Below are 14,608 nucleotides of genomic sequence, written 5' to 3' on the forward strand. Positions count from 1 at the left end.
TATCCATCCATCCATTTCTACCGCTTATTCCCTTTTGGGGTCACGGGGGGCGCTGGCGCCTATCTCAGCTACAATCATATATATTATATTTTGGATAATTGGTTTTATATAGTGCGGAGAGAGTGTTTCACATTTTCCCATCATGCACTGTAATGGATATAAAAGTAGTGTAGTTTTGAGGGTTTTTTTATGGTGTTTGGACGTTTTTCATAATATCCACAGAGTTATGTGTGACCATGTGTTGTTTTTTTTTTTTTTTTGCACCATGACTAGGGAAGGTTGTTTGGGATGTACGGTATAACAAAATGCCGTGCTCGTATTTCAAAACACTTTCGAGGGGGTCATTGATCTGATTTACTCACATTGTCCTCAAGATGGCAGCAAATATGCAGCATTCAGCCGCTGTCTGGTATTTAAAATGTATTTAATTTGAAAGCACTCCTTAGTGCAATTTTTTTTTTTTTTTTTGGTGAATTCATGACATCTCACGGGCCATAGTTTGGACACAGCTGGTATAACATCAATTTAATTCATCGTTGGTAAAGCGGAGTGTTACTTCGTGTTTTGAGTAAATTTCTTTGTTGACAGTGACAGTGACTGAGTCCACTTTCAGTGCTGCTGGAGTAATATAAAAAATTGACCGAGTTGCTAATCGGGCGTGACGTAATCAAGCACTGTTGGATTTTACAGGTCAGCGCAAAAAAAAAAAAAATACCGGATTGGTAACTCTTCCTTAATTGCAACACCAGAAAAGTAGTTCCTCTGTGTTAGCCCCTACAATACATCTTGGTTAATACACAGGTCATGATATGAAAAAGGAGCATTTTTTTACTGTTTTCGGATATATTTAGCTGCTCGCCGCCTCTTGCTAGCAGTTTTTCACGATTTAGAACGCACTGAAAAGAGAAACACCGTGGGTGTTCTCGTCAAGGACTGTGCATGATGGGTCAAATTCCTCAGCAGTTGCACATTAAAACAACATTTTTCGTGCCTCCCTGTTTCTTCTGCTGTTGAGTCCGCCCACCCCGGACGTGTCCAAATTATATCCGACTAAAAGTTCTATGGCGCACATTCCCGTACGCGGGGAGGCGGATGAAGGAGGAGAGCGGCTTCATGGCGGAACCCAAACATAAAATAATATAACCCTTGGCATGAAGACTTAAGGCCACATCTGAAGAGTCGGTCCTGGGACTTTTTCCATGCCCAGCGGTGCAGCAGCGGTAATGAACGGAAAAGCAAATGTGGTCAAAACAAAGGAGGAGATCTTTCTGTTGTCTCAGCTTCCCCCCCACCCACCCCCCCCTCTCCCTGTCCCCTCGTGCGTTGATTCTGGCCGCTCCCAGAGACGGACTCTCGCATTCCTCGGGGCCTTTCCAAAACGTACACGTATCTACAAGAAAGTACACGCCGACTTTCTCCCGCCTTGGTCAAAGTCAGACGGCCCGTGCAAACCAAACACAAAGTCCGGGAAGAAGACGGATAAAAAAATAAATAGAGTTAATTCGCATTTCCATTGTTTCCACATATTTCCCAAAGATAGACGTAAAGATAAAGTATTGCTGGAATGGTAACGTAAAAATGCTAACATGCTAATTTTTTTACTTACCACATGGTAACAATAGCACATGGACTATTAACGTAAAAATGATAACTTTTTTTTTTTACTTAACACATACTAATGTTAGCACATGGGATGTTAACGTAAAAATGCTAACATGATAACTTTTATTTTTTTTTACTTAACACATACTAATGTTAGCACATGGGATGTTAACGTAAAAATGCTAATATGATAACTTTTTTTTTCAACTTAACTCATGCTAACGTTAGCATATTAGTATGCTAAAATTAACATGCATCACGTCACAAAAATATGTGGCTCTGACATGTGTGTATGTTAGCATTTCAGTATGGCCGTTGACTTTCCATCATTCACACGCATTTTTTAATATTTTCTAATTATTGTGTTAGCACAATCGTGTAAAAAAACTATCATTTTACACAAAATGTCCACTTTTTTTGTCCAACAACTTCCGCAATATTTTACAACAGATTTTAACCACTCTACCATCACAACATTCTAAAGTTTTCAGGGCTTTCAGATATTTTGCTCTTTTTATGTCCAGATTTTCCTGGGTTTCCTACTTTTTGGAAGTTCTCAAAAAAGAACAGTTCTTCCATTTTCCAGTCAAAATTCTCCTGGCTAATGTTAGTCAGCTGCTACCATGCCAATGTGATAACATTAGCATGCTCTCTTTATTAAGCTACTTTTACAGGTAAAGTTCTCAAAGACATACATATGGTGCTTGACACTTGCTAACTGTCAGCATGCTAACATTAGCATGCTAGCTTTGTTTGTGTATATTTGGCAAGTATATACTTAAGTTATATTTTGCTACATGGACCATGGCAGATGCTATTTCAAAAATGTTGGTACTTGACGCATGCTAACATTAGCATTTTAATCAACTTGCATCAAGTCACAAAATATGTTTTCCAGGATTTCTAACTTTTCCGTAATCCTCAAATAAAAAATATTACTATTTTTTGTATTTGAGTCGAAATTCTCCTGGCTTATGTTAGTCAACTGCTAGCATGCTAAAATGATAACATTAGCATGCTATCTTTGTTTTTGGCCATTTTTACAGGTGACCACCTCAAAGTCATACATTTTGGTACTTGACACATGCTAAAAAGCATGCTAACTTTTGTTAATTACTTAACACATGCCGACATTAGCACACTAGAATGCGAAAAATAACTCACATCAAGTAAAAAAATTATGTTTTCCTGGATTTACAACTTTTCCGTAATCATCCATTAAAGTGTTGCTATTCTTAGATTTAAGTCAACATTCTCCTGGCTTATGTTAGTCAACTGCTGGTATGCTAAAATGATAACATTAGCATGCTATATTTATTTTTAGCCATTTTTACAGGTGACCACCTCAAAGTCAAATATGTTGGAACTTGCCACATGCTAACATTAGCATGCCATTTTTTTTTAATCTACTTAGCACATGCCAACATTAGCACACTAGCATGCTAACATTAACTTGCATCAGGTCACAAAATATGTTTTCCAGGATTTTTTACTTTTCCGTAATTCTCCTTTAAAAAGTGTTACTATCTTTGTATTTCAGTCAAAATTCTCCTGGCTAATGTTCGTCAATTGCTGGCATGCTAACATGATAACATTAGCATGCTATCTTTGTTTTTAGACATTTTTACAGGTGACCACCTCAAAGTCATATATTTTGGTATTTGACACATGCTAACGTTAGCACACTAGCATGCTAACATTAACTTGCATCAAGTCACAAAACATGTTTTCCCGGATTTGCAACTTTTCCGTAATTCTCTATTAAAAAGTGTCACTATTGTTATATTTCAGTCAAAATTCTCCCGGCTAATGTTAGTCAACTGGTGGAGTGCTAATATGATAACATTAGCATGCTAACTTTGTTTTTTAGCCATTTTGACAGGCGACCACCTCAAAGTCATATATTTTGGTACTTGACACATGCTAACTGTCAGAATGCTAATATTAGCATGCTAGCTTTTGTGAGTGAATATTTGGCTACAGTGACCATGGCAGATGCTAACAGTATAATTCTCTAAGTATACACCTAAGAATGGAATATTTTATTCCCTGTCGCTATCTGGCTGGTATGCTAACTCTTAGCATACTTTCGGATGTCTTTCTCTTTTTTATGCCCATTAAATTCCAGATTTTTTCGGGTTCCCAACTTTTTCGTAATTGCTATTTTCATATTTCAGTCAAAGTTTTCCTGGCTAATGTTAGTCAATGGCTGGCATACAAACATGATAACATTAGCATGGCCCACATATGCGGTCCTCTCCAAGGTTTCTCACAGTCATCTTGTCACTGTCACCGACTAACATATGTTAGTCAACTGCTGGCATGCTAATAAAATCAGATTAGCATGGTATCTTTGTTTTTAGCCATTTTCAAAGGTGACCACCTGAAAGTCATATACTTTGGTACTTGACACATGCTAACTGTCAGAATGCTAATATTAGCATGCTAGCTTTTGTGAGTGAATATTTGGCTACAGTGACCATGGCAGATGCTAACAGTATAATTCTCTAAGTATACACCTAAGAATGGAATATTTTATTCCCTGTCGCTATCTGGCTGGTATGCTAACTCTCAGCATACTTTCGGATGTCTTTCTCTTTTTTTATGCCAATTAAATTCCAGATTTTTTCGGGTTCCCAACTTTTTCGTAATTGCTATTTTCATATTTCAGTCAAAGTTTTCCTGGCTAATGTTAGTCAATGGCTGGCATACAAACATGATAACATTAGCATGGCCCACATATGCGGTCCTCTCCAAGGTTTCTCACAGTCATCTTGTCACTGTCACCGACTAACATATGTTAGTCAACTGCTGGCATGCTAACAAGATCAGATTAGCATGGTATCTTTGTTTTTAGCCATTTTTAAAGGTGACCACCTGAAAGTCATATACTTTGGTACTTGACACATGCTAATTGTCAGAATGCTAATATTAGCATGCTAGCTTTTGTGAGTGAATATTTGGCTACAGTAACCATGGCAGATGCTAACAGTATAATTCTCTAAGTATACACCTAAGAATGGAATATTTTATTCCCTGTCGCTATCTGGCTGGTATGCTAACTCTTAGCATACTTTCGGATGTCTTTCTCTTTTTTATGCCCATTAAATTCCAGATTTTTTTGGGTTCCCAACTTTTTCGTAATTGCTATTTTCATATTTCAGTCAAAGTTTTCCTGGCTAACGTTAGTCAATGGCTGGCATACAAACATGATAACATTAGCATGGCCCACATATGCGGTCCTCTCCAAGGTTTCTCACAGTCATCTTGTCACTGTCCCCGACTAACATATGTTAGTCAACTGCTGGCATGCTAACAAGATCAGATGAGCATGGTATCTGTGTTTTTAGCCATTTTTAAAGGTGACCACCTGAAAGTCATATACTTTGGTACTTGACACATGCTAACTGTCAGAATGCTAATATTAGCATGCTAGCTTTTGTGAGTGAATATTTGGCTACAGTGACCATGGCAGATGCTAACAGTATAATTCTCTAAGTATACACCTAAGAATGGAATATTTTATTCCCTGTCGCTATCTGGCTGGTATGCTAACTCTAAAATCAGATTAGCATGGTATCTTTGTTTTTAGCCATTTTTCAACGTGGCCACCTGAAAGTCATATACTTTGGTACTTGACACATGCTAACTGTCAGCATGCTAAAGTTAGCATGCTGGCTTTTTTTGTATGCATATTTGCCAAGTATCATATTTTCCTTCATGGACCATGGCAGATGCTAACGGCATCAATCTTCAGGAGAACACCTAAGAGTCTTTTTTTATTTTTGTTCCCTGATGCTATCAGGCTAGCATGCTAACGGTTAGCATTTCTGTTGTTTTTCAGCATTCACTTGTCATTTTGTATTGTTTTCTGTTGGTTTCTGCATCTACAAAGCCTGCTTATGCACAAAACAGAGACAATTTGACCCCGAATTGCGTCGGTTTGGGGTTTCTGATGAACGGACACTTTGCCAAAAATGATTTTAACTTACTTCACAGTTGAGACGTCGCTCTTCTGCATGCACGCGTCGTCCATCCGCAAACCGCCAGATGGGTGACGAGGCCCATGCTGAGGGAGTTTGATGACATCATTCTCAGAGGCGCCGACGACTATGTGGCCGCCTGCCCGACAGATGCAAAGCAGACCCTTTTCCCCACAAGCCTCCTCTGTGCGACTACCGTTCTTACTCGCGGTGTCATTCACATTGCCGTGCCACGCCTGACATTATCTAGCTGTGTCACCTCTACTGTCTGCATTGAATTCGCCTTACACTCCTTTTAAAAGTGCAAACAATGTGGGGACCGGACAAGAAGATAGGTTTGTGTGATGTTGGAGAAACTCAAATTGTTAACTCAACTATTAGATATAATCATTGAGCACGCTACTTGGAAAATTAAGCAAGCTAAGCTACTAATGCAGTGGGAAAGGAATTCAAATAGCCCCATTTTTCGTAGTCTACCAGACACATGAAACGTGACAAATTTTAAAAACACCTTTTTAAAACACCGATTTACGACGCTACAGTCTTAACATTAGCATGCTTGCTTGTTTATGTAATTCTGCAGGCATTAATGCTGACTGTCAGCGTGTTAGCATAATACTGTTAGCATGCCAGTTTTCGTGGTTGCACCCCAGAGTAGTAAAATTTGGCACTTGACACGTTAAAGTAAAAAAAAAAATGTACCAATGACTGTTGGTGAAAATTTTCCTCTGCATTTGACCCATCTCTCTTGTTCACCCCCTGGGAAGTGAGGAGAGGAGTGAGCAGCAGCGGTGGCCACGCCCCGGAATAAATTTTGGTGATTCGACCCCCAATTCCAACCCTTGATGCTGAGTGGATCCCATTTTTAAAGTCTTTGGGTTTGACCTCACAACCTACTGATCTCAGGGCGGACACATTAACCACTAAGCCACTGAGTAGGTGGTTTAGTCCATGCTACATGCTACAGTCAGAATTTTAGCATGCTAAAATGACCATACTAGCTTTATTAAACACTGTTTTCAGGTATCCATCGCAGAGTAATACATTTTGACACTGGACACATGCTACAGTTTATATTTTAGCATGCTAGCATTAGCATAGCTAGTTGTTTTTTTTAGCTAATTTTGCAGGTAAAATGTTCACCTCAGGGTCATACATTTTGATATTTCACTGTCAGCATATTAGCATGATAATGTTAGCATGCTAGTTATTTTAACGCAGAGTTTTCATGGTTGCACCCCAGAGTAGTAAATTTTGAAACGTTAAAGTAAAAAAAAAAAAAGTACCAATGATTGTCGCACACACACTAGGTGCGGTGAAAATAGTCCTCTGCATTTGACCCATCACTCTTGTTCACCCCCTGGGAAGTGAGGGGAGGGGTGAGCAGCAGCGGTGGCCATGCCCCGGAATCAATTTTGGTGATTCAACCCCCAATTCCAACCCTTGATGCTGAGTGGATCCCATTTTTAAAGTCTTTGGTTTGACTCGGCCGGGGTTTCAACTCACGACCTACTGGTCTCAGGGCGGAAACGTTAACCACTAGGCCACTGAGTAGGCTGCTTAGTGCATGCTACATGCTACAGTTTGAATTTTAGTATGCTAAAATGAGCATACTAGCTTTATTAAACACTGTTTTCAGGTATCCATCGCAGAGTAATACATTTTGGCACTGGACACACGTTACAGTTTGTATTTTAGCATGCTAGCATTAGCATAGCTAGTTTTTTTTAGCTAATTTTGCAGGTAAAATGTTCACCTCAGGGTCATACATTTTGATATTTCACTGTCAGCATATTAGCAAAATAATGTTAGCATGCTACCTATTTTATCACAGCGTTTTCATGGTTGCACCCCAGAATAGTACAATTTGGCACTTGACACACGCTACAGCTAGTGTTTTAGCATGCTAACATCAGAATGCTAGCTTTTTAGTTAATTTTGCAGGAAATATATGCATCTCAGTGTTGAATGTTTTGGTTTTTCACCAGTGCGTGACTGTCAGTGTGATAGCACAATATTGTTAGCTTAGCATGCTAACAGTTGTCAGGTATACACCGCATTGAAATATATTTTGGCACTTGACTCATGCTACAGTTACTATTTTAGCATGGTAACATTAGCATGCTAGCTGTTTTAGCTAATTTTGCAGGTACTGTCTACGGTGTCATATATTTCGGTATTTCACTCGTGCGGACTGTCAGCATGATGGCACAATATTGTTAGCTTAGCACGCTAACAGTTGTCAGGTATACACCTGCATAGAAATATATTTTGGCACTTGACTCATGCTACAGTTACTATATTAGCATGGTAACATTAGCATGCTAGCTGTTTTAGCTAATTTTTCAGTTACTCTGTACACTGTGGTTGCGCATACTTTGGTATTGTATTAGTTCTGACTGTCAAAATGTTAGCACTATTCTGTTAGCATGCTAGCCTTTTTAGCTCTTTTAATATTGCCTCTGTATATTATACTGGTCTTGATGGTAAAAACTACAAAAATGGCAAATAAATAGTCCTATTATGTGTTATTTGAGCTAATGTTGGCAACTCTGCGAGTAAACATATCGACAGAAATGTACACCACACCCGAAAATACATGCCTGAACGCGGCGGTGACAGGTATGTTAATGCGCTCCAAATGAATGTCGCACGCCTGTGAGAATCCTGCGAGAGACACGAGGAAACAATGTCGCAACATACGCTAATTACCTCCAGACCCCTCCACGACTTGGCACAGGCTAATTTGTCATCATCCCACCGATGTTACAGTTGGAAGGATAGAGTGCGGCAATTTGCGACCTGATGGGTACAAGACGGCGGCTGTCGGCGTTTGTGTAATGGAAGTCATTCATGAATGTTTTAGGAGCGGCACAGGACTGGTACAAAGCCAGCTTCAAGACTTCTGGTTGCCGTCTTTTAGCGATTATTGAAGGCGACGACTCCGTGTTGATGAAGTGCTGAACGGTTCGACGAGGACACACATGTCTCCTGTCTGGTCTTGGTGGTCCTGGACAGGAATTGCCTCATCTAGTTTACTCTTCTTCTTCTTCTTCACCTACGCTACGGGTCGGCAACCCAAAATATTGAAACAGCCATATTGGACCGAAAATACAAAAAAAAAAAATCTGTCTGGAGCCGCAAAAAAATAAATTAAATATTCTGCCCTTGTTGTTCGTTTCCGGCGTGTGCAGCGAGACAGATAGTTAACAGCATGAAGAAACAGAAGCTCCAGAAGTTTTGTTGAGGATCTGGTTCCTAATTTTGGATTATATTCCTTCCTCAGTTTTATTTCTCTACAGTTAGGTTTGTAAGACTGAAAATATGAACACTGAGATCGGTAGGTTGTGAGTTCAAACCCCGGCTGAGTCATACCAAAGACTATAAAAATGGGACCCATTACCTCCCTGCTTGGCACTCAGCATTAAGGTTTGGAATTGGGGGTTAGATTACCAAAAATGATGTGTGAGAACGCAGATTAAAACAAAAACCAAAACACAAAGTGTGTTCACTTTTTTTATCTTCTTCAAGCTGCATCGTGAAGAGGGCCACGGTTTCAAGAGCCCAAAGGATAAAAATGTGGATGTTTTATGACATACATTTCTTTGGGACTGCATTTACTTAATTTAAAAAGTAAACACATCGGCTTTCACACAGCACTGTCAATAAATTCAATATTCTGCACTCGTTGCTCGTTTCCGGCGTGTGCAGCGAGACAGATAGTTAACAGCATGAAGAAACAGAAGCTCCAGAAGTTTTGTCGAGGATCCATGTTCCTTCTTTCGGATCATTTTCCTTCCTCAGTTTTATTTCTCTACACTTAGGTGTGTAAGACTGAAAATATATACACTGAGACGGTAGGTTGTGAGTTCAAACCCCGGCCGAGCCATACCAAAGACTATAAAAATGGACCATTACATCCCTAGTTGGCACTCAGCATTAAGATTAGGAATTGGGGGTTAAATTACCCAAAATTATGTATGAGAGAACGCAGATTAAAACAAAAACAAAAACACAAAGTGTGTTCACTTTTTTTATCTTCTTCAAGCTGCATCGTGAAGAGGGCCACCGTTTCAAGAGCTCAAAGGATCAAAATGTGGATGTTTCATGACATACATTTCTTTGGGAATGCGTTTACTTAATTTACATAGTAAACACATCGGCTTTCACACAGCACTGTCAATAAAATAAACATTCTGCCCTTGTTGCTCGTTTCCGGCGTGTGCAGCGAGACAGATAGTTAACAACATGAAGAAACAGAAGCTCAAGAAGTTTTGTTGAGGATCCATGTTCCTTCTTCTGGATTGTTTTCCTTCCTCATTTTTATTTCTCTACACTTAGGTGTGTAAGACTGAAAAAAATACACTAAGAGTCATACCAAAGACCATAAATACGGCACCCATTATCTCCTTGGTTGGAAACTCAGCATCAAATGTTGGAAATGGGGGTTAAATCACCAAAAATTATGTTTGAGAGAACGCAGATTAAAACAAAAACAAAAAAAAACACTATGTGTGTCCACTTTCTTTATCTTCTTCAAGCTGCATCGTGAAGAGGGCCACAGTTTCAAGAGCCCAAGGCATCAAAATGTGGATCTTTCATGACAAACATTTCTTTGGGAGTGTGTTTACTAAATTTACAAAGTAAACACATCGGCTTTCACACGGCACTGTCAATAAATTAAATATTCTGACCTCGTTGCTCGTTTCCGGCGTGTGCGATGAGGCAGATAGTTAACAGCATGAAGAAACAGAAGCTCCAGAAGTTTTGTCGAGGATCCATGTTCCTTCTTTCGGATTATTTTCCTTCCTCAGTTTTATTTCTCTACACTTATGTGTGTAAGACTGAAAATATATACATTGAGATTGGTAGGTTGTGAGTTCTAACCCCGGCCGAGTCATACCAAAGACTATAAATACGGGACCCATTATCTCCTTGGTTGGAAACTCAGCATCAAATGTTGGAATTGGGGGTTAAATCACCAAAAATGATGTTTGAGAGAACGCAGATTAAAAAAATAAAAAAACCACTAAGTGTGTTCACTATTTTATCTTCTTCAAGCTGCATCGTGAAGAGGGCCACAGTTTCAAGAGCCCAAGGGATCAAAATGTGGATGTTTTGTCACATACATTTCTTTGGGACTGTGTTTACTAAATTTACAAAGTAAACACATCGGCTTTCACACGGCACTGTCAATAAATTCAATATTCTGCCCTCGTTGCTCGTTTCCGGCGTGTGCGATGAGGCAGATAGTTAACAGCACGAAGAAACAGAAGCTCCAGAAGATTTGTTGAGGATCCATGTTCCTTCTTTTGGATTATTTTCCTTCCTCAGTTTTATTTCTCTACACTTAGCTGTGTAAGACTGAAAAGATATACACTGAGATTGGTAGGTTGTGAGTTCAAACCAAAGACTATAAATACAGGACCCGTTATCTCCTTGGTTGGAAACTCAGCATCAAATGTTGGAATTGGGGGTTGAATCACCAAAAATGATGTTTTGAGAGAACGCAGATTAAAAAAAAAAAAAAACACTAAGTGTGTTCACTTTCTTTATCTTCTTCAAGCTGCATTGTGAAGAGGGCCACAGTTTCAAGAGCCCAAAGGATCAAAATGTGGATGTTTCATGACATACATTTCTTTGGGAGTGTGTTTACTAAATTTACAAAGTAAACACATCGGCTTTCACACAGCACTTTCAATAAATTCAATATTCTGCCCTCGTTGCTCGTTTCCGGCGTGTGCGATGAGGCAGATAGTTAACAGCACGAAGAAACAGAAGCTCCAGAAGTTTTGTTCAGGATCCATGTTCCTTCTTTTGGATTGTTTTCCTTCCTCATTTTTATTTCTCTACACTTAGGTGTGTAAGACTGAAAAAATACACTAAGATTGGTAGGTTGTGAGTTCAAACCCCGGCCGAGTCATACCAAAGACTATAAATACGGGACCCATTATCTCCTTGGTTGGAAACTCAGCATCAAATGTTGGAATTGGGGGTTAAATCACCAAAAATGATGTTTGAGAGAACGCAGATTAAAAAAACAAAAAAAAAACACTAAGTGTGTTCACTTTCTTTATCTTCTTCAAGCTGCATCGTGAAGAGGGCCACAGTTTCAAGAGCCCAAGGGATCAAAATGTGGATGTTTCATGACATACATTTCTTTGGGAGTGTGTTTACTAAATTTACAAAGTAAACACATCGGCTTTCACACGGCACTGTCAATAAATTCTATATTCTGCCCTCGTTGCTCGTTTCCGGCGTGTGCGATGAGGCAGATAGTTAACAGCACGAAGAAACAGAAGGTCCAGAAGTTTTGTTGAGGATCTGGTTCCTTTTTTTGGATTGTTATCCTTCCTCAGTTTTATTTCTCTACATTTAGGTTTGTAAGACCGAAAATATAAAAATTGATATCGGTAGGTTGTGAGTTCAAACCCCGCGAGTACTGCAACTACTACTTGTTTGAATAGTTGCATCAAGCCTATTTGGTGGGCTGGATGTGGGCCGCCAGTTGAGTAGTACTGCCATGAAGTTGCACTATTGTTATCTGAGTACAGTTTTGGAAAACTCAGTTCCTCAGCGCAAACTGTTTTGTTTAGGAAGCCTGACACTAAAAAGTGACGCAGGACATCATAACCTAGTGCTGGCGGCGCGTGGCGAGACACGTCCTCGCGTGTCGCCGAGGAGACGACTAACCTTGAAGCGCCGATTATTCCAGAGAACCCTAGGACTTTACTTTTTGACTGACGGTCCCCCGGCTCGCCTTTGTTCTCCGCACCACTCGGTGTCAGCGCCTTTGAAAACGACATTGGAGAATATATATATATTTTTTTGTCATTTTTCAAAGAATGGCAGCAGGGGCGCGGTAGAAAATAGCTGGCGACCATCTTTAAGGGCGTGACAGTTGAGAAAAGTGGAATAAAAATGGCACCGAGGGACCTAAATACTAAGGAATAAGCGGTAGATAATGGATGGATGGACAGTTCATGTTTTTTGTACAGGCATCCTCAAATGTGCCACACCACAGGTTTCTCTTTCCCATCTGATACACATCTACAAAACTGTCAAAAGTGGAGTACGTAAAATTAAGTAATTGCAGCCTTAATTAGGTGAAGATTTCATAACAACATTGATTTTGATTCATTATTAGTTTTTCAACAATCACGGTTTAAAAACTAAAAAAATCCCACTCAAATTTTTAAGGATCCAGAAGGACCCCACTCGGAAAAGTCCCCCAAAAAAGTAATATATGTTTTTGTTATTTTACTTTAAGCACTGGTGGTAATGAATCGATTCAGGATGCTAACATTTGCCAGATAGCATTTTACACACATTTTTCAGGTACACACCTCAGAGTAATATATTTTAGTACTTGAGGCATGTTAGTTAGCATTTTTTTTTTCAGTTAATTTACCAGGTATGATGTACACTCGAGTGTCATATAGTTTGGTATTTCACAAATGATAACTTTTAGCATGCTATTGTTAGCATATTAGTAACTTTTATCATGCTATTTTTAGCATGTTAGTAGAGTACTGTTAACCTGGCAGTGTTTTTTTAGCTCATTTTGATCATATTTCTTGTTACTTGATGCTATCTGGCCAGCGTGCTAACTGTTAGCATTTCTGTTCACCTTTGGCACTTCAGCATAAGAAAATTCGAATGACATTATATTTATTTATTTTTTTTATATATATGTGTATTTTACATTTAAGCTACATTTGTAGGTATACACCTTAGTCATATTTTGGTACTTGAAACATGCTAATGTTAGCAAACTAGCATTTTACACACATTTTTCAGTTACACACCTCAGAGTAATATATTTTAGTACTTGAGGCATGTTAGTTAGCATTTTTTTTCAGATAATTTAGCAGGTATGATGTACACTTGAGTGTCATATAGTTTGGTATTTGATAAATGCTAACTTTTAGCGTGCTATTTTTAGCATGTTAGTAACTTTTATCATGCTATTTTTTGCATGTTAGTGGAGTACTGTTAGCCGAGTAGCGTTTTTTTAGCATATGTTGCTGATATTTCTTGTTACTTGATGCTATCTGGCCAGCATGCTAACTGTTAGCATTTCAGTTCACCTTTGGCCCTTCAGCATTCACACGAAAATTCTAATGACATTTTATTAATTTTTATTTATTTTAATATGTGTATTTTACATTCAATCTACATTTGCAGGTATACACCTTAGTCATATGTTGGTACTTGATACATGCTAATGTTAGCAAACTAGCATTTTCCACACATTTTTCAGTTATAGACCTCACAGTCAATATATTTTTGTATTTGACGCATGTTACAGTTAGCATTTTGGCATGTTGACATTAGCATGCTAGACTTTTTTTAAGCTAATTTAGCAGGTATGCTGTACACTTGAGTGTCATATAGTTTGGTATTTCACAAATGCTAACTTTAAGCATGCTATTGTTAGCATTTTAATAGAGTACTGATTGCCGAGTAGTGATTTTTAACTAATTTTGCTCATATTTCTTGTTACTTGATGCTATCAAGCTAGCATGCTAACTGTTAGCATTTCAGTTCAACTTTGGCATTTAGCATTCACACGAAAATTCTAACAACATTGTATTTCTTCTTTTATTTTATTTTTTTAAATATGTGTGTTGTACTTGCTATTGTACATTTAAGCTACATTTGCAAGTATACACCTTAGTCATATTTTGGTACTTGATACATGCTAATGTTAGCAAACTAGCATTTTCCACACATTTTTCAGTTACACACCTCAGAGTCAATATATTTTTGTATTTGACACATGTTACAGTTAGCATTTTAGCATGCTGACATTAGCATGCTGGGATATTTTTAAGCTAATTTAGCAGGTATGCTGTACACTTGCGTGTCATATAGTTTGGTATTTCACAAATGATAACCTTCATCATGCTATTGTTAGCATGTTAGTAGAATACTAATAGCCAAATAGCATTTTTTTAAGATCATTTTGCTCATATTTCTTGTCGCTTTTTGGTCTAGAGTGCTAACTGTTCGCATTTCAG

Source organism: Nerophis ophidion, linkage group LG24, assembly GCF_033978795.1.
Source record: "Nerophis ophidion isolate RoL-2023_Sa linkage group LG24, RoL_Noph_v1.0, whole genome shotgun sequence".
NCBI lineage: Eukaryota > Metazoa > Chordata > Actinopteri > Syngnathiformes > Syngnathidae > Nerophis > Nerophis ophidion.